This window comes from Athene noctua, chromosome 14 (assembly GCF_965140245.1).
Source record: "Athene noctua chromosome 14, bAthNoc1.hap1.1, whole genome shotgun sequence".
Lineage (NCBI taxonomy): Eukaryota > Metazoa > Chordata > Aves > Strigiformes > Strigidae > Athene > Athene noctua.
The window spans coordinates 14,874,163-14,898,299 of record NC_134050.1 but is presented as its reverse complement, the minus strand read 5'-3'; the positions used below and the strand labels follow the sequence as shown (position 1 = coordinate 14,898,299).

At 35.4% G+C, this 24,137-nt stretch overlaps 1 protein-coding gene across 1 annotated transcript in view; it reads left to right on the top strand.

Annotated features, from left to right (window-relative positions):
• Window positions 1-24,137, top strand: part of SOX6 (SRY-box transcription factor 6) — a 380,340-nt gene that overhangs the window by 54,227 nt on the left and 301,976 nt on the right. Inside the window, exon 2 of the mRNA XM_074918734.1 lies at window positions 3,759-3,829. The gene's annotated coding sequence lies outside the window, so the exon portion shown is untranslated. The remainder of the gene's footprint in view (window positions 1-3,758; window positions 3,830-24,137) is intronic.

Genomic DNA, 24,137 nt, shown 5'->3' with positions numbered 1-24,137 from the left:
GCGTTCTCCTCGTGTCAATATCCATTTGCAAGCCGAGCAAAAGCTTAGCTTTTTGAAAAGTGAGTTATTTTGGAAGATTCTCTGAAATTGTTGGATGACTGTACATTATTCTTAGTCAAGTCAATGAGGGATGGTTAATTTTATCAACACTTTTATTTAACTTTATTAACTCTCTTAAGCCAGGCCTGTGACTTTTTGGTTCACAGAAATGACCTTGGTCTTATTTCATGTTACCTGATGTTAGGACACCTTTTCCTGTTAGAAAAAAACACCCCAAACAAACAAACAGTCAAACCTAAGAAGACTGCTATGTTTGCTTTTGAGCAAACCTTTTAATTTAAAATGTAACCTTTTTATGGTTTTCTAAAATGGAACTTTTGAGGCAAACAAGGAGATAATAAACTTCTGCTCTTTGCATTGAAAGTGGATTGTCTGAATCCTTAGATCTTTTGTAAATCCCTGTCTTTGTGGTTTCTTGTTTTCATGGTGTTGGCCGTTTCTATTGTCTGGGTTTTTTCTGCTTTCCAAGACTTGGGATTCCATGGTGTGTTACCTTTGGGTGTCTTCAACAGCAAGTGCCAGAGAAGTATAGCCAGTCTGCCATATGGCTTTTGCCTCAGTTCCCCAACCTTGCAGCCATGCTTCAGCTTGAAAGTTGAAATGCTGATTAGTACCAGAGCACTGGAGTCACCAGTACACAGATTTAAATCTTTGCACTGTATTTTTCCTCTATCATCAAAGTTTCGGCATTTTAACAGAGTGGTAGAACAGAAAGTCAGGAAAAGGAAAAGATAACCTATTTTGTTTGGTTCATGTTATACGCCAATTTAAGTATGAAACATCTTTTGGCAAAGGTACCTGAAATTAGAGCATAAATTGCTCTTTACAACTTTATTTTTCCCCTTACATAGTGGGACTGGGAGAGCCAATCTTTGATAAGGATGCTAGCAACGTTACAAACAAGCATCTTAAATACCTGCAGAAATTGCCCATATTGAGAATGTTTTGAGAGCATTTCAACCACAAAATATCTGAGTGAAGTTTCTGGTGGGACTTGTCCAAATTAAATCAACAGAATACTTTAAAGAAAACTTGTTCTTGTATATGTTTATGCAACAGCTATTCACCCCTGTAGTCACCTGGAGTTCAACTTGAGACATCTAAAGTGAAAGTGTAAATGGTTTAAGCTAATAGAATAAGGGCTCGACTTCTGAAAAGGCTGGGTCTTTCTTATCAACATCAGTGGGAGTTGGCCTCCCAAACACCTTTAAAAACAGGATATAAGTTTTTTATCAGTAAAAGAGACAGGTATAAACATCTACATGGAACAACTACTGACCTGTATAGTATTAGTCCTTGGTCTATTACATTTATGTAATAAATTTATATTTAATTATAAGATACACCTGATAGCAATTGTGTATTTATTATATTAGTGTTTGATGGACAGAGGTTTTTCTACATGGATAAGAAAATAGTTATATTTTTTAGTTTAAGAAAAATTACCTGGAAAGCCAAAAACCAAAAAGTAATGTGAGACTATAGAATATAGGACTACAGGTGTAAAAGAGAAAAAAAAAATAGCAACTACTTCATCTAATTAGGTCACAGGGTTTAGTTTTGATTTTTGTGTGTGTTAGCTGTACTGTCTACCTTTTGAGCAGGGAACTGTGCAAAGTAAAATGAGTCAAGGCAGTAAGAAACAGGTATAATTTTCTTCAGTATAAACCCCAGTACCTCATACTTGACTTTTCACTGTGAATAACTTTTTCTGGACAATTAGATTGTTTTCAGCATTTTACTTATACGCTGGTTGTGTTGGTAGACTACTGCTATTGCTGAACACTTACTTGATGCACTATTTTATTAAATTTACTAAGGGAATGTGGTTGAAGGAAGAGTCAGTTTTGTATGATGTACTGAATACAACAGTCTATCTCAGATGAGTCCATGGTTGTTTTTGGTTTTTTTTTTTTTTTTTTTTCCACCCTGACCAACTATGTAATGGATAAGCCTGCAGCTGGTTCCTAGTTCTGAGGTGTTATTGGAGCAGCAAGCCTTCATTTGCTCAGGATCACTGGGTATGGTTAGCCCCGTTCTGCCTTCTCCATCACTTGCACTGTTGCTGTAAGAATCAAGGCTTCACATACATATTATTCTACAGGATTTTTTACTAAACGGAACTTTTTGCCTGATAGATTAACAGAGCGCTAAAGCTAAATTTAAAATTTTGTATATTTAACCTTTCCCCCTAATTGCTTACCCAGAATAAAGGTTTGGTGCTTTGTTCCTAAATTCTCTACATGAGGTGGTATGCATTAAAGTGTATTTATATTCTTTCAGATTAATTAACTGTGACCTTATGAACCACTGTCCTTGTTTAATTGGTGGCTCCAAAGCACACTAATGGCATAAATCAGCTGATAATGAGATTCAGACTTGCTTTTAAAATATATAATAACACTGCATTGATATAGGAAATGAGATTTGTTGACTCTCTGTTGGTATGGCAGGAGAGAAGACACAATTAAATGTGTACTTTCAGGATGGGGGAGGGCTTGGTTGGAATGAATAATATGCACTTCAGGGTGGGTGCATGAAATAAGGAGGATATTCTACATCAAGATAAGTTTGGTATTCTCTCCTTGTCTCTAGGCAATGTGCAGTACTGGCTGGTGCACTTTAGGATACAGAAATGTTGTGGGAAGGTGTTTCTTAAAGATTACTGGAGGCTAACAAAAATGATGATTTCATCTTAAATATAGTTACATGTTTTTAAACTGAGCTTACACCCACTGTTTTATGAACTGCAAATTAATCAGATAGCTCCCAGAGAACAAAAAGGTTTTGACCTAAACTAGTTGCCCAGGCTCCATTACTATTTTCAGTTTAATGTTACCCATATCCATCCTCACATTTTGGAAAGAAAACAAGGGCTGTGCAACAAAGTTTCTTTGTTTTCATAAGAACTAAAAATGTGCTGTATGTAGACCAAACAATAAAAATAAACTACTGAACTACCTTCTAATGCATGGGGGTTCTGGAGAGAGGAAACCATGGATATTTAGAGGCATAAAGTGAGTCATTGTGCTAGTTAAAGAATTTTATAAGGCGAGCTCTGTGGGTTTGAGTTGCATCTGTTACCTTTCCAACTAGAACTGAGGGGTATGCAGGAAAAAGAATGTTGGATTTAATCATGCCTTATAGTGAACGCATTGTACTTAAGCTAAGCTTCTAACTGGGATCTAGACCATAGGAGAACAAAATCTTTAGTCTTTCTTTCTGTATGAATTTTGGCTTAGATGGGTTCCAGTGAAACACACCCAAACAATATCATTTTATACCCATTAAGCTGAAAAAGGCTGTTAACAAAATGCCTTAAAAAATAATGAATGATCTGTAACATTTGAAAACAAAAAACCCAAGCAAAGAACCCCAACCAGCTAAAAAAACTCCTCACAGCTATTTTCCTTATTAAAAGATAACCATGCTTGCATTTATGACAGTTCTTAGAAGCTGTAATGGACTGGGTTGCTATGCTGTGAGATGCAGAACAATGAAATAATTGTTTCGCTTGGTATTGGCTTCCTGGAAACAAATTCTGTGTAAATTACTTGGCCTAAATTGTGACAACAGTCTTGTATTCTGTTTTATTTAGCTCATAGTTAAAAATCATAACTATTCTATAATAATAAAAAAGTAACATTTATCAGCTCTGGGCTTTAGTTTCAACTTTTTTTTTCTTTTTACATTTTCAGGTCAGTTTCATGAATTCAAAAGCAACTTACCAGTGATTTCTGGGAGCTGGGGCTGATTTTCTTGTGTATTTGTAAGTATTTATTGATTAATTTTCCTGTTATGTGCATCGTTCTAATACACATTTAACATGAAGAATGGAAACCTTTTTAAAATGTCACTGTGATATCACAGTTTTAGAATGTTCTTTTATTAAGAAATGTACCTAAACTACTTATAAACTTTTTGTAGTTTATTTGCTATCAACTTACTCTTCAGTTATTCAGAGGGGCTACAAATGCTTTAATTAACAGTGAATATTCCTATTATTTCAAGCTTTCTTTTGGTTTTCATAATAATGATGGAGAACAGTGTTGCTTACAGTAACACATCAGTTGTGATGCTTGGTAACAATAGGAGTGCATCGTGCAGTTGTGATGAGAATTATTTCTAGAAATGAACTGGGGCTGTGATTCAAGACTGACAGGACTTTTAGAGGAAATGCTATGTGGGTTTATTGAGGAAACACTAGGGCGACCAGTATCTGCTGACTGGGAATGCGTTTTTATATACCCTGGAGAAAACTGACCTTTATGGTTGCAGTAAACTGACTGAGACTGTAGTCGTTTAAGCCATGGCCCAAGAATATGTTTCAGTGTATGCCCAAGTTCAAGTAAAGCAAATGGGATTAGGTCTATGCATAAATGCATTGAAAAGGGGAAAGTTAAAGGAGAGAATCTGTGAGGAAGACAGTTATTTACACGACAAATAGAAAGCTTTCAGAATCGCTGTTTTGGATAGTCTTTAGCTTTAGTCAAGTATAATAAGGAAAATCTAATGGGACTTAGACTTGGTATGATATAAATTATTGCAATACCTCTTGTATGATGTAGTATAAATGAGACCAATCTATACAGCTTGTTCTCTTAAGTCACAAATATAGTTTATGAATAAATATTTATTCAATCATTTGTGGAAAAAGATGTTTACAGAACTACATTCATCAGAGAAAAATATGGCTGGTTCTCCTCTCAATATGGAAATGTGTCAAATTTGTACTAACCCTTCCTCTTTACAAATGTTCATTTTCATATATGGTTTTGCTATTATATGTGCAGTTTCCTTCATTTACAGGGCAGTATCTTTCTAATGAGCATTGTCAGTCGGATTTAAAGAAAATATTGTTATCAAATAAAATAATGTAAAAAAAGTATTACCATTGAAAAATAGTTCTGAGAAGGCAATGTCAAGTGATTAACGAACTGAGAGTGAGGAATTTGTTGTAACTCTTCCTGGCTTTGCCACTGCATGTTTTTTCAAGCAATCAGTTAGGCTTTCTTTGCCTCATTTTTCTCAGCTATAAATGGAAATAGTAATATATCAGTCAATACAAACAGTACGTCTTTATACTTCGATAGGGAGTATACTTTCCAATCAAAGCAATGGAATAAGCACAGTGGTGGATTCAGGGTTGAACTTCTTTGTGTGTACCAGCCTAACTGGGTGAGAACCTGTAAGTATTGTTTAATTCATGTTCATGTAGTACTATGGACATATAAAGGGCTTTGGTAATTACATGGTGGACTCCTGATCTGAACCCTGCTTCTCTTGGTTTACAATGACCAAAAAGCTGTGGCAAACAAAGTTGACATAAAAAGTACTTTGAAAACAATGCGTTTAGGTCAATCAAAAAAGTACTTAAACTTTAATGGGAAGTATGGACTCTTGTTATCACACACTGTACACTGGTTTTTGCAGAAAAAGTTCTTAGTACAGTTGAGACACCTTATAGTATTGTGACTGTGAGAGCTGGAACGTGGTTCAACAGCCTGATCAGTGAAACCAAGTAAACAACTATACAAAATGACTGCACAAAATGAGCCACAGTCTAGTCTTTTATAGGTATTCTCTGCAATCAGAGTTCAATCCCATTGACATGAATATCTGGAGAAGCTAACACTATGGCTGACTGTTTGTGTTTTCTGATTAAAGGACTTATTTTAGTATTTAGCACTATATATCTAGGAACATATGCAAACCTTAAGTTCACATAAACTGAAAATAAATTGTAGGATGTACAACTGATTTATCCCAGTGTTTCCTCACATACGGAAAACAGGATTGAAGTGTACATTCTATAGTAATACAGGCTTAGATCTTCTTAAATCATCTGTATTTTACCTCTCCAAACTGGCAAATATTCTGTAGGTAGTTCATTAGTTCAGCAGATACAGACTCAGTTACTATTCAGTAACAGTAATATGCGCAGCATCATAAATTTTCACCGTGTTCTATAGACTGATAGGAAGGGTTGTTATCTCAAGTATCTTTCAATTTAAAGGCTTGATTTTTGCAAATACTTATTCATATGAGGTGGCCGTGGAAGCTGATGAAATCAGGATCAGGACCTGAGGCTGAACAAGTAGGCCCTAAGCAAATGATGCTGTAAAAGATGGGAGCTTTGGGGGGTTGGTGTTGAAGACAAAAAGTTTTCAAATATAAGGAGTTTTGAGAAGATTCAATTCTAAGCAGCATTTAAAAAATGCTAATGAGAAGTGTATACCTTTTTCATGTTATGCTATAATATTTGGGCATGTTTTTATAGTGTGTTTGTTTGATCTATACTCCAAAGGAAAGGAGTGTAGATCAGTGCTAGGAAGATTGATCTTTGAAACTGTGCATATTTTTTATATGGGAATACAGCAAGATCAGCTAAATACTGCTACAGTTCTATACCAAAGCTATTTCAACCAGGGGCTATAATAACTTTTTCCTCAAATTTTTGAAAGTTTTGTCATAGATACATTCTGCTGTAACATGTAATTACTTGGATCATCCAGTTCAGACAACTTTGGGGTTTTTTTGTCATATTTGGCTAGTTTTGTTCAGGAGAAAACAGGATTGATGATTCATACAAAAGTAAATTTCATGGAAAATGTGACTTTTGTGCTTTTGTGTTATGCCCACAGAGTAATTGTCCTAACTAAAGGTTACTTTTTTCAAGAATGTGGTCTTAACATGGTTTAATTTACTTAATTGTTCTTCTCAAGTAGGTTTGTTCAGTAGTAAACTGCAATAGTTATTTAAAGTTACAGATGGCAAAATAAATGTCCTCTGATAACACAGCATTTAAAGAAAATTTTTTCTTGTACATCAGCATTTAGAAATATGTTTTTACTAGCAGTTCAGTTTCTGTGTAAACATTTTATTGTGACTTGACTACAAAGTCAAAACACCAACAGAGGGGGGAAAAAAAAAACCCTGAAATGAATGGTGTTAAAGCCCATGAAACTTCAGTGTCTTGTGAGAAAAGCTCCTCAGTGAAAGTCCTGTATTGAAAAGATGGTCAAAACAATAGAATTGGATTTGAGACTAAAATCAAATTGCTTTAAAAAGAAAACAAAAATATAAACACACAGGGGACACAGACATGAGCACACATTATAACACAACAAAACAGAGACTGTGAATAGGTAAACTTCCTCTGCAAATAGTTATTCCAATTAGCACATAATCATGGAGTATGCTTTGCTTCAAACTCAATATTTAATATTATTTCCTCAATCTTATTTTTAAGGCAATTTTAATATTTTTTTTGTTTAATTTCTAATGGTTTTATTTAAAAACTTAGAAACTGTGTTTGCACCATGACGTATATGACCAGATAGATTTGGCCTTTGTATTTGTACCAGTTTATTCAAAAGGAGAAAACTACTAAATTGTGAATGTTTACATGATAAAGTCAAAGAAGGCACAGCTTATTTGGAGCAAGTGAAGACATATGAATCTTTGGCATTATTTAACTTTACAAGTTTAATTGATAACATCTGATGACTTACTGAATTACAGTTAGTTTGTTTGGGGAAAAAAGAGTGTCTATACTTTCTAGAAAAGCAATATATACTGAACTCAATTCTTTAAAAGTTGATCTCTATTTTTGACTTCATAAGATATAATTCTTCATTAGCGTTTTGATCAAGGAGGTGTCTATCAGCTTATCACTTACCTCTTTCTATAAAGAGTTGATTCTTTCAAAATTCCTATTAAGAAAGCTAGGCGATGCCTCACTAGAAGCTCTGTTTGATGCAGCATCTTTACACTCGAGTAATACCTGGTGTGTAGATGCCCAAGCACATTTACCAGTGTGGGTCTAATAGAAACACAGTTGCATTCATCCAGGGCTTTTTAATTGTGCTTGAAGAGAGCAAGGTGTGGAAAAAAGACTGGAGAGAGAATGGTGGCTGGGACATTCGTCTGCTGAGAACAGGACAGAAGTCCAATCAAAACTACAGAAAGTTCTGTTTGTTTTTCACTATCTGAAGTTCTCCCTGCCCACCCTGTGCTTCTAGCTGGGATGTCTGATGGACTGCCCTGTGTGAATTTTTCTAAAGCTGTGTGGTGTGGGAGGTCACCTAGGGACTTCTTGTTCTAATAGAAGGAGCGTCTGTTGCATGATGCTGGCACAGAAGCCCGTTTACCTTCTGAGTGCAGCAGACATTATTTTGGCTGCTTTTCTATTGACCATACAGACTGTTTCTTGGTAGTAAGTAAATCAATTAACAGATATACAGCCTGCTCGTACTGTGGAAGCAATATGCATTGTATTCATTTTAGCCAGTTTTTCTTACAATAAGCAACGCTTCAACTATTCTAGGATTTTGATATTTAATGAAGCACAGAAATCTTCAACTCTTTATGAAGAATGAAATCTATGCCATAAGAGAAAATATACAAACCAACAGTTTTCATTCATATAAACCCAAATGGTTTTTGTGCTATTAGACTCTTAAGCATTTACTAAAATAGGACATCACTGAGGGTGAGAGCACTCTCCAGTCAGCTTCTGACACAGTGCACAAAGACAGAGGCCAGGACCTATGTGGTCTTTGCTTACTTTTTGATGAAGTTGAACCATTTAGTGAGGCTGCTGCTAGAAGTGCTTTTTCAAAGGATTGTCATACTCTGGATGTAAGTGAGGACCTCCTTGCTCTGCTGCTGCTCCATATGTGTGCTGGATGAGATCCGTGTAATGCACTAGACCCATCTGCTGTCTAAAAAATTCTTTGCAAAAGTACGAAGCAATAACATAGAAATCCTCATCCAAACAATTCTATATGCTCTTGAAGTTGCATGCAGCTCTTGGGAGAGAGGAATCTGTTGGAAATACTTGTGCTAGGAAGCTGAATTAAGAATGTGGAAGAAAAGTATTTGTACAAGTCCATACCTGGATAGAGTCCTATAGGTTTTCTGCAAGTGACTGACATTTGCAGAGCCAAAATATTTTTAGAAGAAATGCTTGTTCATCACAAACCCAGAGCCTCAGGTCAATTAATAACTACAATGCAGGATCCTAGAAAAGCTGTAAAGAGAATTTTCTTTAAGTCACACTGCGAGTAGTAAATGATATATAGTATTTCTCATTCTACGTAAATTACACAAAAGATTTCTTATTCTATAGTATGGATGAACAACGCCAACAGTTGATGTCAGCATTAACTTTTCAAATCATATTACTTAAAAGGGTGAGGGTTATAAGGTGTCCACAGACAGCTTCATTTTCTCTCTGTCTTCCTAATGCACATATACCAATGGCTGTTTGATTCATTTATTGACATAAACCAGAATTGCTTAGAAGTAACAACTCATTCATCATAATCACAGTTATGGGAGAGTGTGGGGTAAGAGGTTAACTGCTTGCTAGATGTATCAAGATCTTTGGTATATACCAAAGCCTGACTCAATAGAAATCTGATAATGGTCTGTTGAAGGTAAAACATAAGTGTTAATAGCTAAATAAAAAAAAAAAAAAAGATAAATACTGTGCTGTAAAACACTCACATTTCTAAAGTTAATTAAAAAGAGCTGATCAAAGTGGAACCTCCATTAAAAATGTTACTTTATGATATTAAAGATAAGATAGAGCATAAAGGTCAGTTTTAAGAATCTGTACATTTTTTTTTTAAATCCAATTTCTGTGATTTTGTTTTGTTTGTTTCTTGGTAGGGCTTTCATTAATAATTAAAATATAAATAATGTGAAAATGTTAATTTTTACTTTTAGTATTTTAAGTTTATGTGTAGTGATGATGAATTGATATGTTAGGGTATATACATTAACAAGATATTAAAATCCATTTGAACTAACTGGGAGAGCTTCTGTTCTTAATACATGTGTGTGATGGATTCAGTACTGTGCATCATAAAATAATCTAAGACTACACTTAATTGTGTAAATACCGCATTATCTTTATGAATTTATTAGAGATTACTGTATAATCCTGGCTCTGAAAGTTAGTCTGAAAGATGCTTGCTGTAGGAGCCAAAAAGCCCCAGGGAGTAATTAATCCAATTCTCCGATGCTAAAACAAAGCAGGTTACCTGAGTTTTTGAAGTTTCAGCTCTCACTTTCACCTTCCCCAGTGAAAGAGTTCATGAAGTGTGAGACTTCATTCAAAGTTCTTATTTTCAGTAGAAAAAGAACAGTTTGATTTAGAAAGGGAGGTGGTCGTAATCTGGAAATCGGCAGGAATGAGGGTCTGACTGATACGCATGGTCCTACAGAAGATCTAAAGTACTGTGGGGCACCAGAATAAAGATGGATGACTAGCTAGCAAACGGGCTGTGTATATGGAATTCCTGCTGGTTTAGCATCTATTTTCTACTCCAGTGCTTTAGTATTGGATATATAATACTTTCTTTTAAAGAATTGCCTGGTCACTGATACAACACTGAACTATGGTTAGATCTGCAGGAGTGACTGGAGTAAAGTGCAAGAATCTGAAGCCGAGCCTGAAGCCAAGCTTAGCATGATGAAAGTGAAGTAAAAATTTCACTCCTCAAAACGTCATGGCTGACTACCTAAAACTTGAGCGGTTCTCCTACAGCAGGCACAAGGGATAGGAGATGTGGTTAACTTTGGAGTGTGTGATAACACTTTGTGATCCTATTTCAGCAAAAGTTTTATGAATGTCAAATCAGGCTCATGATTAGCCAATGCATCAGTGGGAAGTAAGCAGCCCTTTGCATTTCAGAGACAGGTAAAAATGTTCCAGAATGTACCTGGTTTATTAAACAATTCTGTGAAGTTCATTGAACTCACTTTTATCCCTCCTGTATTTCTGAGACACTTTTTAGACTTGAGCACCCTATCCTAATAGAACATGCACTATTGATTTATTTAAAGATATGTTATTTTCTCTTTTCTTTTTATGTCTTTTGGGTTTGTTTGTACTATTGACATTTTATTTTGTTATTCCATTTTTACCAAGTGATTATAGTTTGTATAAAATCCAGCAGTGAAATTAAATAGCTGAAATTATTCTTTCTAAGCTGCAGTGTTCTGTATTTGTCAACACTGGGTTTCATGTCACTTTGCTGCTTCTTAACCCAGCATTTTTAAAGCATGATTAGAAAGCCTTAATTTTATGGAACATTTCCTCCTTCAAAGCATGATGCAGATTTTAATATAAATTTTTGAAAAGCCATTTCCCCTACAACCATATTGGATCTCCCCACTGCCCCATATCTACTAAAGAACAGTTATTTATTAGAACTCTATTATCCAATCTTGCTTGGGCAAGTTTTTATCATTGCTAGGTTATTGGCCTTTTTTAATTGATTATATATTAAGGTAGCATCTCACCCTAGCAAATAGTCCTTATACTTCCTTACTGTATTCATTAAAGCCTGACAGTATATCTATGTTTGTAAGAAGTGTGAATGGTTTGGAAAGGAATCTTTTTCCCAAAGATTTGTTTGCTATGTATTGAGGTATATTCACTTGCCTCTGAAATATCAGGTATTGGTTGTTGCCCACTCCAAGGTTATTCTGATCCAGTATGAAAATCTAATATGTTCTTAAATCTCCAGGTCTTGAAATATGATAAAAGAACAAACAAGCTGCATTTGTGATCCTTCATAGCCTCATTCCTAAGCAATCACAGCTAGGAAGTGACTATTACTACCATGTTGAGGTATAACTTTTCTGTAAGTTGGTTACTTGTTTTTCAATCTCTTTTTCTTAAATATGTTTTTTATGGACATAACTGTAACTTTTAGAGAACGATGAGGAGAATGTAACCATGCACATTCTATTATCTTTTTCCTGTATTCCTCAAAACAGCTGCAAAGACCTGTATAATCTTACTCCAGATTCCTAGATTTGTACATTAGCTAACATATCCTCCTCACAGGCCAATTTACTTGAATAATTATATAATTATTGAAACAAAATATAATAATAATTTTTCTCTTCCTGTAATTATTTTTAAACTGAATTTATACGTTCTGATTGCCACAGTTTGCATTGTAGATTTGTTTCAGATTGTGCAATATTCGTCAGCAAGCTAATCAGTGTTCTGTCCAGTTAAAAGCATTTAGATGGAGTTCATGACTCAAAGAGCGTTTTTTTTTTTTTAAGACCACATAGATTTTTGTAGTTTATCCTAGAAACATGCTAGCCTTTTTTTCTTTTTTTCTCCCACCCCCTCCCCCAGCCTTTTAACTCTGGTGGCTTGTTTCTGTGTGTGAATAAACTCCTTCATTCCTCCAAACCAGCCTTTCCTTTGAGATGGCTGTTGTTCATGGGTTTTTCCTCACCCACCCACCTGCCATTAACTATTTGGTTACCACTTGAAATACTTCATCACTGAGATTCAAACTCATTGTCCTGTGGCCATTGTTGCTTAGCAGAACACCCATGCTTGCTTTCTACACAAACACACACACACAAATTAATAACTGAGTGGAACTCCTCCTCCTCTGTGCTCCAGAAGGAGCTGCTCCAAAAAGAAGCCATTTATAGTATCAATAAGCTGCTTCTCCAAACCATGTACAGATGTGTTATTCAACCAGTTAATATTGGGGTAGTTAAAATCACCCATTATTATTTTTCTGGCAGATTTTGCCACTTCATTAATATCTTTCAACATACTGAGTTGCTTGGCTGTTCCTTCTTTTACATGGCTTATATCATATCATGCCATCACAGCATATTCTGTAGTTTCGAGTTAATTGCCCAATTAACAGTGGTATTCATGAAGTGCTAGGAAAATTCCACAACTAATGATTTGGACAATTTCAAAATAGGTTGGTATTTCATAGTTTAAAATGTCAAACATGCCAATAGCTGCAAGCTTAAGACTGTGCAGGCTTAGAACCCAATAGCTCAAAAATTCTGTATCGCAAATATCATAATCCAACCCTCAGAAACATGTTTCCCAGCCCCCAGTATTTCCATGTAGGGAAGTTCTGCACTACCCTAATTTCTCCTTAGACTGGTGAGGTGGGAGCGTGAAATAGGACCTTGTCGCCTTCTCTGTATTTTGGGGAAATGCGGAATGAATACCTTCTGCCAGCAGTGAATGCACCCTCACCCCCAGCCTGGCCCCAGGTGTTGTTTATGGCAGCACTGGGGAAGCTGCTGTAATAACGGTTGTGTATATGCTTACAAGACTCAGGAAAACGGAGATGCAAGTGATTGGAAGGTTGTAGGATTTGCTAGAGGACTTTGTACTTTTCTTTCTCGTTGCCTGGATTAGGTAGGGATATTAACAATATGTAGTTAGCTTTGATGGGCCATTGTTCCCAGATGCAACTGAGAGTTGCCAATAGACTCTCTAGGCAGTGATCAGATTTTTTGTTTTGTCTCACCAGCTGCCATGCAGAGATGCCAGGGGATACACTGCCTACCCTCTTCCCTTTTCTCAGTACCTTTTGTGCCATTTATGAGTTGTAGGACAGAGTAGATGCCATGAACTCAATCTACAGATTCTGGGGATGGGCTGGGGCTGTAAAATAATTTTGTTATCCTTGCCCAAGAAAGAAATTGTTAATTTTCAGCCCTGAAATTCAGGGTCAGAAGTGTGGGTACAGTAAAGGAGACAGTCCACCTCCTCAAAGCTAAAGGATCAGAGACTCCAGTGTCATTTCCAACATTTTACATTATTAGAACATTTTGAATTTTGTACTTATCCAACCTATTGAGACTATATTGGTGGTCTCATGCAAACTGCTCGGATGTATACATATATGTGATTAAGACCTTAATTCAGCAAGGTGCTTTGAGTACTTTGAGGTACTTCGTTGCAATTGACACGACTTTGCAGGAGTTAAAATCCTGTGAATACTGAGATCTTTGCTAGGATGGTACTGATTATGTAAGTATGGCTGCTGGATAGCTCTTTTTATAAATTAAATTACTGAAATACAGTGTTGTTTAGATCTTCCTTTTAGTTCTTGGAGTTGTGGCAGATTCTTTAGGACATTATAATTTACATTTTATAACAAAAATATAGTGAATTGTCTTATTCCTCTTGGCAACTCAGCATACTATCATTAACATTTTTCATCAGTATTCTGTTTAGAGTTTTCTAAACTGAACAGTATAGTGGTAACAGCTCATTTTTAGATGCTATTACAGTTCTTTCACATCTTTATAGTACTGTAGTAAAGCTGAATTTACTAGCTACCTTGAAAGCAGAGTAAGGCAGTATTAGAATCTACATTAAAGTGATTCAATACTCTTTAGAGAAAAGCCTTCTTAACTTGAGATCAGATACAGCATGTGTTTTGGGGGCAGTTTTATAAGGATTGCCGATAAACTTGAATGCTACCAACAACAGCTGCTTTTTGAAATATTGTTCTGTCCAGCCCAATGAAATTTAGGAGAATTTGCTTTGCTTTGTAAGCACATGTGATCGACATTAGCATTCAGAGGAGCTGCACCTGCAAATGGAAGGGAGGCTATATCCTAGGCACTAATTTTATGGTTTGCATTGGTAAAGATGGGAGGGATCAACTTGCATGCACTTGTTTCTCCTTGAGGGTTAGTGCAAGTCTCCAGTCTCTTAGGTAAGTACCATTCTCTGATATATTTTTCCTAAACATTCTTCTTGGTGGCCATTCAGTTTTTTTCCAGTTTGGGTGTATAGAAAGGATATTTGTTTTCATAAGTGTTCATGAGTTAAGAAAATGAAACCCCTTCAAGGTCATTTGGTGTTTGTGTCCAGTCAGGATGACCTGCAATAAATCTAGTGGTTACTCTTCCTGGCTTTATGGTTATGAGCAGCTTGCTTCATCTTGGTTTCCTTTCTTAGTCTTTGATTAACTGTTTTATGTTTTTAAACTGTATTCTTTCCATGGATAGCAAAGTCTGGTGCCCAGAAGAGGGATTAGTGGAGGCCTCCAGAAATGGCTGTAATACAGATTACAATTATAAATACAGAAGTAGTAGTAGCAACTGCTACTACCTGTAGTACATTTCAGTAAGTGCAATTTTAAACTGCTGTAATACTAATTAACTCTAAAGCTACCCACAACTACTAGAAAATGTCTTACTGCTTTTAAAGGGTACATGGTTCTGCGTGTTCTAATTTATACAGAAGTTATACATGTTTCTTACCTCCTTACCATTTTCAGTAATGTCGTACCAAAAGCTTATTTTCAGATTAAGCTTCACTTGTAGAAATAACCCCTTGACCAATCATAAATTTAGAAATTTTTGCATCTAGATAGCTATGAAAAAAGGATTTGCTACGTTATTTTTGTGTAAGATATGGTCATACGTTTCCCATGTAGCACAAGAGAGCATTTAGTGTTCATGAAAGAAATGCTTTCAGTACTTTGAATGCAGCAGCTTAATGTTATTTCTCTTAAAATGTGATAGCTTTTTTTTTTTTTTTTTTCCCCCAGGTCAAATTTGGTAAATTAACTGCACTATAGTCTTAATAAAATTTGAGAATATGACCAATAAATATCAACATCAAATCGAAAAATATTTAGAAGAATATTAAGTTGTCTTTTTAAAATTATAGTCTCTGATTCTATTAAAACTTTTGTTTTATTCCAAAGTAGTAACTATAAAATTAAGTGAACACCAAAAGAAGATCCTTTTATTACTAGTTGCACAAATTCTACAAATTAAAAAAACAGTAGGAGTGCAAAAAGAGATTAACCATTCATTGTTAATTTAATAGCAATGTCACCATTAATGACCACAGTGACCTGTGAAGTATTGCAAACTGAACAGAATGGAAGAGGATTGGTTTTGTGTTAAAAAAATATAACCAGTAATTTAAAGTTAACTTGAAATATAAATAATTTTCACAAAGAATGGTGACCTAACATAGATATAACTGGTATAATTTAAGATCTGAGATCTAGAAATACTGTGTGGTTTATCCAGTTACAAAGTAAAACTTTTTTTTTGGAGGGAAATGGTATTTATTAATAAATACATTAAACTTTGTGTTTATAGTTTAAATATTCGTTGTAGAGAATGCTCAAGAATGCTTAAATGTTTTGGGAATTTTTATTTAACTTTGAGTTCAGGAGTGCCCAAATAATCAGCCAGCGCCATTAAAACAGCTATTCCCCTCCTTAGTACTGCATATGAAAAGTCACTAAAATGTGTCATGAATATGTAATTCTGTCCAGGGAAGGCATAAGTGATATTAGTAAAAGGAACAGTTGGAGCCTTTAGATCTTTGACATAGCTAAGTAATCTAGTTTTCAGTGCAAACTTACCTTCTATTTTCTCTGCCAGATTTGACCAGCCTAAAGATCTCTTTGATAGTGTGGCAAAAGTCTGCTTGCAAAACCACTTTTTAAGCCTAATAGACAATGCTGGAAGAAATCTTGAATTCTGGTGTCCTAAAATGTTCTTTCTTTTTTTCAAAGATGTAGGATTACAAATTTCAGTATCTCTGTGAGTCAAAGGGAGAAGTTACCTGCTGTTAGAGAAAGCAGCATATTTTTGAGATTGCGCTTTTTAAAATAGAAAACACTTTTCTCAGCAGAACAGTCTTGTGAAATACCCTCTTATACAGTGTTTAAGACCAGTACATTTAAAATAATGGTTCAAAAAAAGAGGAAAAAAAATTACAGAAAAGGATTATTCCTAATTGCAGCTATTTACCGGACAGTGTCTCTGTTTTGCTGTCAAGTTTCTAAAAAACCAAAGAGTTTACAAACTTTGAAGACTAAAGGTGTTCCCAGACACATCCTGTTCTTGGTTAAAGGTTCTGCTATATCACTGCTAGGACAAAAAAGTGAAGTGCCTCTCCACCAGCTGCAGAGCAAGAAGGTGATTTGAATGTTAATGAAGGATAGAAGTTTCATAGTAAGAGAAAAACAGAGGCTCTATAGATAAGAGAATATTTTCCCAGGACGTCTCAGTCTGCAGTTGTTGTAACCAGAGGAAGTAATATTACTAAGGAAGTATTTAAATGTCTTTAACAGATATTAGATGATGAAGTGGAGTAGTCATTATATTCCTATCCAAGCTCCAATGCATGAGAGGTCTATTGAAATACAATCTTTTGAGAATATCCACTTAGTCTTGTTTCTAGACTCTCAGATTAGTTTGGGCATCCTGTTAATCTACAGAGCTTCAAACACAGAAGATTTCTCAGAGAAGTTACTAAAGTTACTGTTTAATGTGGCAATAAAGATCGTAAGGTTCATTGTCTTTATAGATTTAAATACACTCCCCCCGCCTCTTCCGCCCCAACTGGAAAAAAATCCCTGATTCAACAGCATTGAAATTCTCTCCTATTTCTACATTAGGTTTTTTAACATCTTTTGGACCTGGCAGTGCCCTCAAATGGTTCATAGCTTATGCGAACATAAGAATTCCTTTTTACTCTTGCTTACTCTTTAGTTCTGATCATTCATTGCTACGTTTCATGAGCACAATGACACAATCCACTCTTTCTAAATGTCTGATCCATTCACATAGATAGTCGTACAAACACAAATTGTCATTCATGGCCTTCCTTGCCATTCCTGTCAAAAAAAAAAAAAAAAAAAGAAGAAAAAGAAAATAAGAAAGAAGAAACCAAAAGAGAAGCAGTAAAAAAATCTGTGTCTTTGTCTTTTGGAGTCAACCTACTTATACTCTAAGGTATTCAAAGGTTTGGTTATTATTAAAAGCACTGTCGCTTGGTGTCTCAGCAGTTATTTTTTTACTGTTAAACTGTTTCTTTTAAAGCACTGGCTTCACAACAGTACCACTGAATTGCTCAAATCCTGACACCTTCACAGATGGGCCTTGAGCCTATAAAGGTACAGCATTTGTCATTCTGATGGATGACTTTTCCTGCTCATAAAATAAGGGAAGTAATCCGTCCTCATTCTGCTTAGTTCTCTCTAAGCAGAGACATATATTTGGTTGCCAAACTCTCCTTTTCATTCTTCAACTAATCCCAGGGAAAAATGGAAATATGTTGAAAAGCCTGTGACATGTGGTGGATGACTAGTTCTTCGCTCCCAGAGCACTCATCTGTAGTGCTTGACAACCCTATGCTTTTTCTTGCTCCTATTTAGTATCTTGATGGAATTGCTGTGGGATCCATTGAGATTAAATTTTTGTCATACATAGGAGATGTGTGGCTTTCTGGAATGATAAAACCCAATTCTGGCTCTCTGAATACCCAGTAGAGAGCAGAACGAAGATCAGCTGGCTTAAGCTAAAACTAAGTAACATGCAACAAGGGATGCACCTCCAAAATATCTTCTATTCTCTCTTCAATATATCTAGCATTTACCTTCTAGATTTGAGATAAATATGAATAATAATCAGTTTCCAAGACAAAAATGGGAGATCTATACCTGAGTGTTGTTTCAAAATGTTGATTTTTGGGAGGCTAATGGAACAATGATTTCTCTTTTCCCCTTGGAGGGTTTTTTTTTTTTTTAATGTAATCTCATCTGTGTGAGATGACAGACTCTGAAAAACGCTAATGTAACAGTCCAGAAGCCTACTGAACTTTCTTGCTAACTATTTTTGGATACCTACTGCTGCCATCATCACCATGATATCTGAGTACCTTACCGTACTTTTTTTTAGCATTTTGGAATAATACTGATTTCTAGATGCTTTAAAAGAAGGAGGGAAAAGTCAATGGTTCTGTCAGGAATGGAACCTCATATATAGGGTTTGGGGAATCCTTTCTTGAGTCTTATTTTGACACTGCTCAAGGATACAGAAATAATAAGTTAGTTACTTGATTTTTATTTTCTTTTTTTTTTCCCCACAGGATACATCTGTATTCAACAAACAAGGTAGTTTAGCATTGCTGTGGGGTTTCAGTATTACAAGTTCAGTAGAATTAGTTTAATTTGTCTAATCTAAATTTAGCTTTACTATCTCTATATCAAAGTGACTTCTGTGAAGTGACCCTTTGTATTAATTCACCTCATAAAACTGATAAAATGTCAGCTGTGTCATGGGATGGAATATGCAGATACTCCTTATTTTTCCTCTGATTTTACACTTGTACAGGGAGATGCTTAAGGTTAAATCAAGATTGGTATTAGAAGTTGAGTGAGAAAGGAGCACGAAGAGCTCTGGAAGCTTAGACATGTCATCCTGGTTCTTATCTTTAAATATAATGCAGTCTGTTGTCATGTGCTAGTGATGTCAAATATCATCTGAGCATTCTTTGGGCTATCTGTCTCCACGTGCTACTGGCACATATTTCTGTCCATTGTTTAGCAGTACATATTGGGCTTGTTCCTGTGTTAACCTTCCTTCCATCAATCCTGAATGCAAGCCAGCTCTACCAGCAGGAGAATTTAATGTTTCATACGTTAGTATGATGACAATTTAAAAGGCGACTCCTTAATTCCTTCCAGCTAAGGTTTTTTCTTGTATTCTATATTACAGTGGGAAGGTGTCCTCTTCTGAGGCAATTAATTTCAAACTGTTTTACATCTTTGATTTCTTCTGTCAAGCAGTATGGGACACGTAAAAACCAGGAAGTTCTTTGGTACAACCTTTAGCAATGCTGCTTGTGCAATTGTGTGAGGTAGGAAAAAAAGGCAAAGGGTAATAATTCTCAATGCTTGTTTTCTCACAATAGAAGATGTGTGTAAATCAGATATGGACTATAAATCAGTTATTTTCATTAATTCTGTAGTTAGGGTTTTTTTCATATTTACATCTTGGGAAGATCTAATTCTGGAGAACAGCTGAGTAGGAGGATCCTTGTCTGTAGTCAGCCCTGACTGATAGCTTTGAAGCAGTCTCCTCTTCTGTCTGTGAAAACATATCATTCTACAGTAGATGGTATTTGCTGGACATGCTCTTCTTGATGAAACGGATAAGTTAGCAACATTTTCCACTGGCAAATCTCCAGGGCAAAATATTTGTTATAGTTCTTGTATATCTTTATACTTCATCAGCATGCTTTAATTTTTGTGTTTTAGTAACATAAGAGTTCTAACCTGCTTACAGGGTAGAAGTAGCTGCATAGTTAAAAGTGGTCTCAGTTTTTGGCTGCAGTAGTATATCTTTGTAGAGCACTTCTAAAGTATCTGAAGACTTAAGAAGTGCAGTATCAGTTTCAAAATACCAGTTTCACTGTGCATATCTAGGGGATGCTTCAGATACCTGCCTCAGACGAACTTGACAATAGACCCTCCTAGCACTCTTCATGACTGAGAATTTCTGCCAGAAATCTCAGCAGATTTCTGTCAGAGTTTTGCTTTAGGTTTGGCAAAAGTATGAAGACAGCATGATAGCTGTAATAAGCTTGTTTATAGAATGTTGGAGTATCTGAAAAATTCCAGTCAATTCAATTTAGGATGCTAAATCCTTCTGCAAGTTTATAGCAGCTATGCTTCTAAGTGTCCAAGTCACTTTTTAAAACATGAGTGAGAACTCTTATTTGTTGATACATTTGCAATTTTTCTTTAGGGTCTTTTAAATACATTACAAGATGTTTTCTGTTGAAGACAGGATGAACAGAGCTTTGCTAGCTGACTAATTAAAAATTTAATTGGATAACTACTTTTTGTGTAGTCTTTCTGAAGCCTAATGCTTCAGTGAAGATCAGATAGCTCTTTAAAAATCTGTGCAATAATTTCATTTCCTTCCTTTAACTATTTTGAATACAGCTTCAGTGCAGTATGGTAGCAGGGAAAGGGGTGGAGCTGCTTGGCCCTCTGAGCAAATAGCTGAATCCAGGAAATGTAGTCTTTAGTGGTGCACTTATGGGATGGAAAGAAATGTTCTGGAGGATAATAAAGTTAAGGAAATGTATTCTTTCATTTTTTAATTCATAATGCTAAGCAGAAGAGTTATCTTTTCGGGAGCTTGATCCTTTAACTCTGAAGCTGGGTGGCAGGTTTCCACTTATTTTTTTGTTCTGTCCTGTGATGTGCTCTTAAAAATTGGGGTATTTGTTTCTGAAAGTTTTATGTATTAGACTGTACTATTACATCCAAGCACTAAGTTTCTTTCAGTAGAATACATTAAATGCATATGACAGAGAAGCACAAAAAATACATGGAAAGAGTGAACTGGGTGATGAAATTAATTGTGTTTAGACAATTTTGTAATAAGGACGTCAGAAATGTATTTAGTATCAGCTATCAAATAATGACCTACTGTGGGATTTTTTTTTTTCTGCTGAGTATCAAAGGTAGAAATAAAGCCCAACCTGCCTTGTGACACTCCCGTGGATTTGCCATTGACTTGTGTTTACTGACTCAAGCTAAGCCATTTTATTTGACTGTAAACTTGTGTTTTCATTTGAAGAAAAAGAAACTTTTTATCATGAGTATTGCCAGCATATCATGAATAAAACTTGTTTCAGTTCATACTTTGTTGTTTCTGTTTTTTTATGCTCTATACTGAGATTTTGTACAAGAAATGTGTTCAGAGCAATATATAATTGTCCCAGACTGGAACAGAAGAGCATAAATGTCCCAGCATGTTGGAAGTTGAATGTAAAACGTACAAATGCATTCATGTTTTTTTTCTTCACAATTCAGTTAGTTACAAGTGAAGTTTACTGCATTTTAGTAGTTTTATGCCCTTCCACAATGGCAGTCTGCTACACTATAAAGCTAAAGCATGGTCAATGAAACAAACAGTGTCTTCTGAAGGAAGGCCCGAGAGCCTAGCAGTCAGCACTAAAATGCATAGGCAGAGTTGGTTAGCAAATATGAGGAACCCATTCTAGGAATTGATTATCACACTGAGTACAGAATAAGATTCAGATTTAAAAAAAATAATTCTTTTTACAGATGCTTTCAAATATATTACCCAAGTAGTTGTTTATGACAAGTTTACAATCTTTTAGAAAGCAGAACAAAAAGAACTTGATTACCTGGATGCAAAAGAAGCCCGACCCTAAATGTCATATATCTTTAATAAATCAGATGAGGCTTGTGGTCCTAAAGCCATATATACCATTTTAGAGCATCACTGTGCACAGAAGTAGTAGGAATTGGCAGTCTTGATGCTCTAAATGATATGCTTATGTGCATCAGCCTAACTGATGTTTGAGAATTAACTTATACTAAAATTCTATAGTGAATCAATAAGAACTCAAAATATTCAAAGCATGTGTTCTGCTGTAGAATTCTAAATTAAGGCATTGTACTTCTGTTGATATGCATGTTCAGAAAAGATGAGCGTGTGTCAATGACCGGAGGTTCATATCTATCATGTGCAATTTGTGTTAGGTGGACCTTTTCGGTTCTTGTTTTCCTTGATTGTTGTTGGATGGACCCATGACATTTTGAAGTTACAGTGTAAATTGAAGGGATACAGCCAGAGCAAGGAAATGGATCCTTACCTAAATTTTAAAAATAAGAACCGAATGGTTTAAAAGTAACCAGCCATCTCTGGTGAATCTGCAAGAGTCACTTTATGCAGTAGATCATGAAAGTTGTTACAAGTGACATGAACATACAGATAGTTCTGTAGCTTCAATTTCAGCATCCTTGTACAAAGTGTAGTACATCTCTACGAGTGATCTGATTTGCTTTTGCCCTGCAAAGTCATAAAGTCCAACTTGGCTTTCTGACACTAAGCTACATGGATTAGGTATAGCTGATCTTAAAGGAGAAAAATTGGACACTTGGCAAACGTAGCAGATATTTTGACACACTCTTGGAGCTGATAAGAATCATCATAAATTTAAACGTTACCTTGCCTTGCACAGAAACCAGACTTAATAAATGGCTCTGAATTTTTCATGAATGACTGAGCACCCTGTTTTACTAATAAGACCAAGGTTTTTGGGATGGGGGAATTGGAGAGCAACAGGACTATGACGGATGCTATAAGGCTACTGATGGAGTGTCGTATAATTTTACTAGTTGCATAACTGCTTTTAACTACTAAACTCTCTCTGATTAAAATAACAATCGAGCTTGTAATTTTTCTGAACAGCTGCTGCTACGGGGGGTCATTACCTTGGAGAGCTTTGAAATAATCGTACTCCTAATACATGACTTATGTAGTCTCATGTTTTACAGCAATGCACAAAGTTTAAAGTCTATAGTAGAATGTTATTTGAAAGCTGTCAAACCATGTTAAAAAAGACTGCATCGTCAAAGGCCCTTGTGGCCAGGATTCAACATGTAGCCTTGTCTTACTCATTATAAAATGCATGTTTATAAAGTTCCACAGAGCATCCAATTCCCAATTCACTTATATCAGCAAGACTTAACTTGCTCATTAATCTAAATTCTTTTGCAACTTTAATCTACATGTTTAATTAATCATAAAATGAGGCGGTAAGTAATTTCAGCAATGTGTGGCTTGTTATCAGATGCATTTAATCACTCTTCTGTGAGCTCATTTGGAAACACCTGAAGATGTCGAGAGCAGTTTGAATAAGCATAAATTATTCTTTGTCAGTGTACTTCACTCAACTAATAAGACATTAATTTAAAAGGCACTGTTCGTCATTTTTAGATCTTCACCAATATTTTTAGCTTAGCAGTATAAATCTAATTGTATATACTATATGATTCCCAACATAGTGCCCAACATTGAAAAGGGTAAGAGTTTTATTGAATTCATTTTTCTTATTTACATGTAATTATATCATGTAATCGTAATTTTAATGAGGATTAACCATAGGTATCAAATCTGTTAACTATTCAAATGTTTTTGGAATAAGCTGCTAATTACTTGAAATGCTAAAGAATATTAGATGCTACAAAGAGTTATAGATTCTGTTTTTTCTTTACAGATAATAGCTCTTGTCATATTTGGAACAGTTGTCACATAGTAACTTGCTATAGATATGCCTAAGTAGCTCAAATGTAGGTAGGATTAGCTTTTGAAAATACAGAAACAAAGACTGCAATATTGCTGGGCATGTTACATGAATAGCAGCTCTTTCAGATACTTACACAGGATTATATTGAATGGAAAATAATATTCCCATTTTTCCTAGTCACTTAACTATTATGTAGTCAGTGATGGCATTCTAAAAAAAAAATAAGACATGACCTCAGAGCATATAATTCAAAGGAGCTGAGTAAGTCATATATCTCTTCATGTCAAGAAAATGGGAATAAAAATCGCATTTTATTGAATGTCATCACCTGTCTCTTTATGCTGTGAGAGAGGATGACATTCTATAAGAATAATCATTT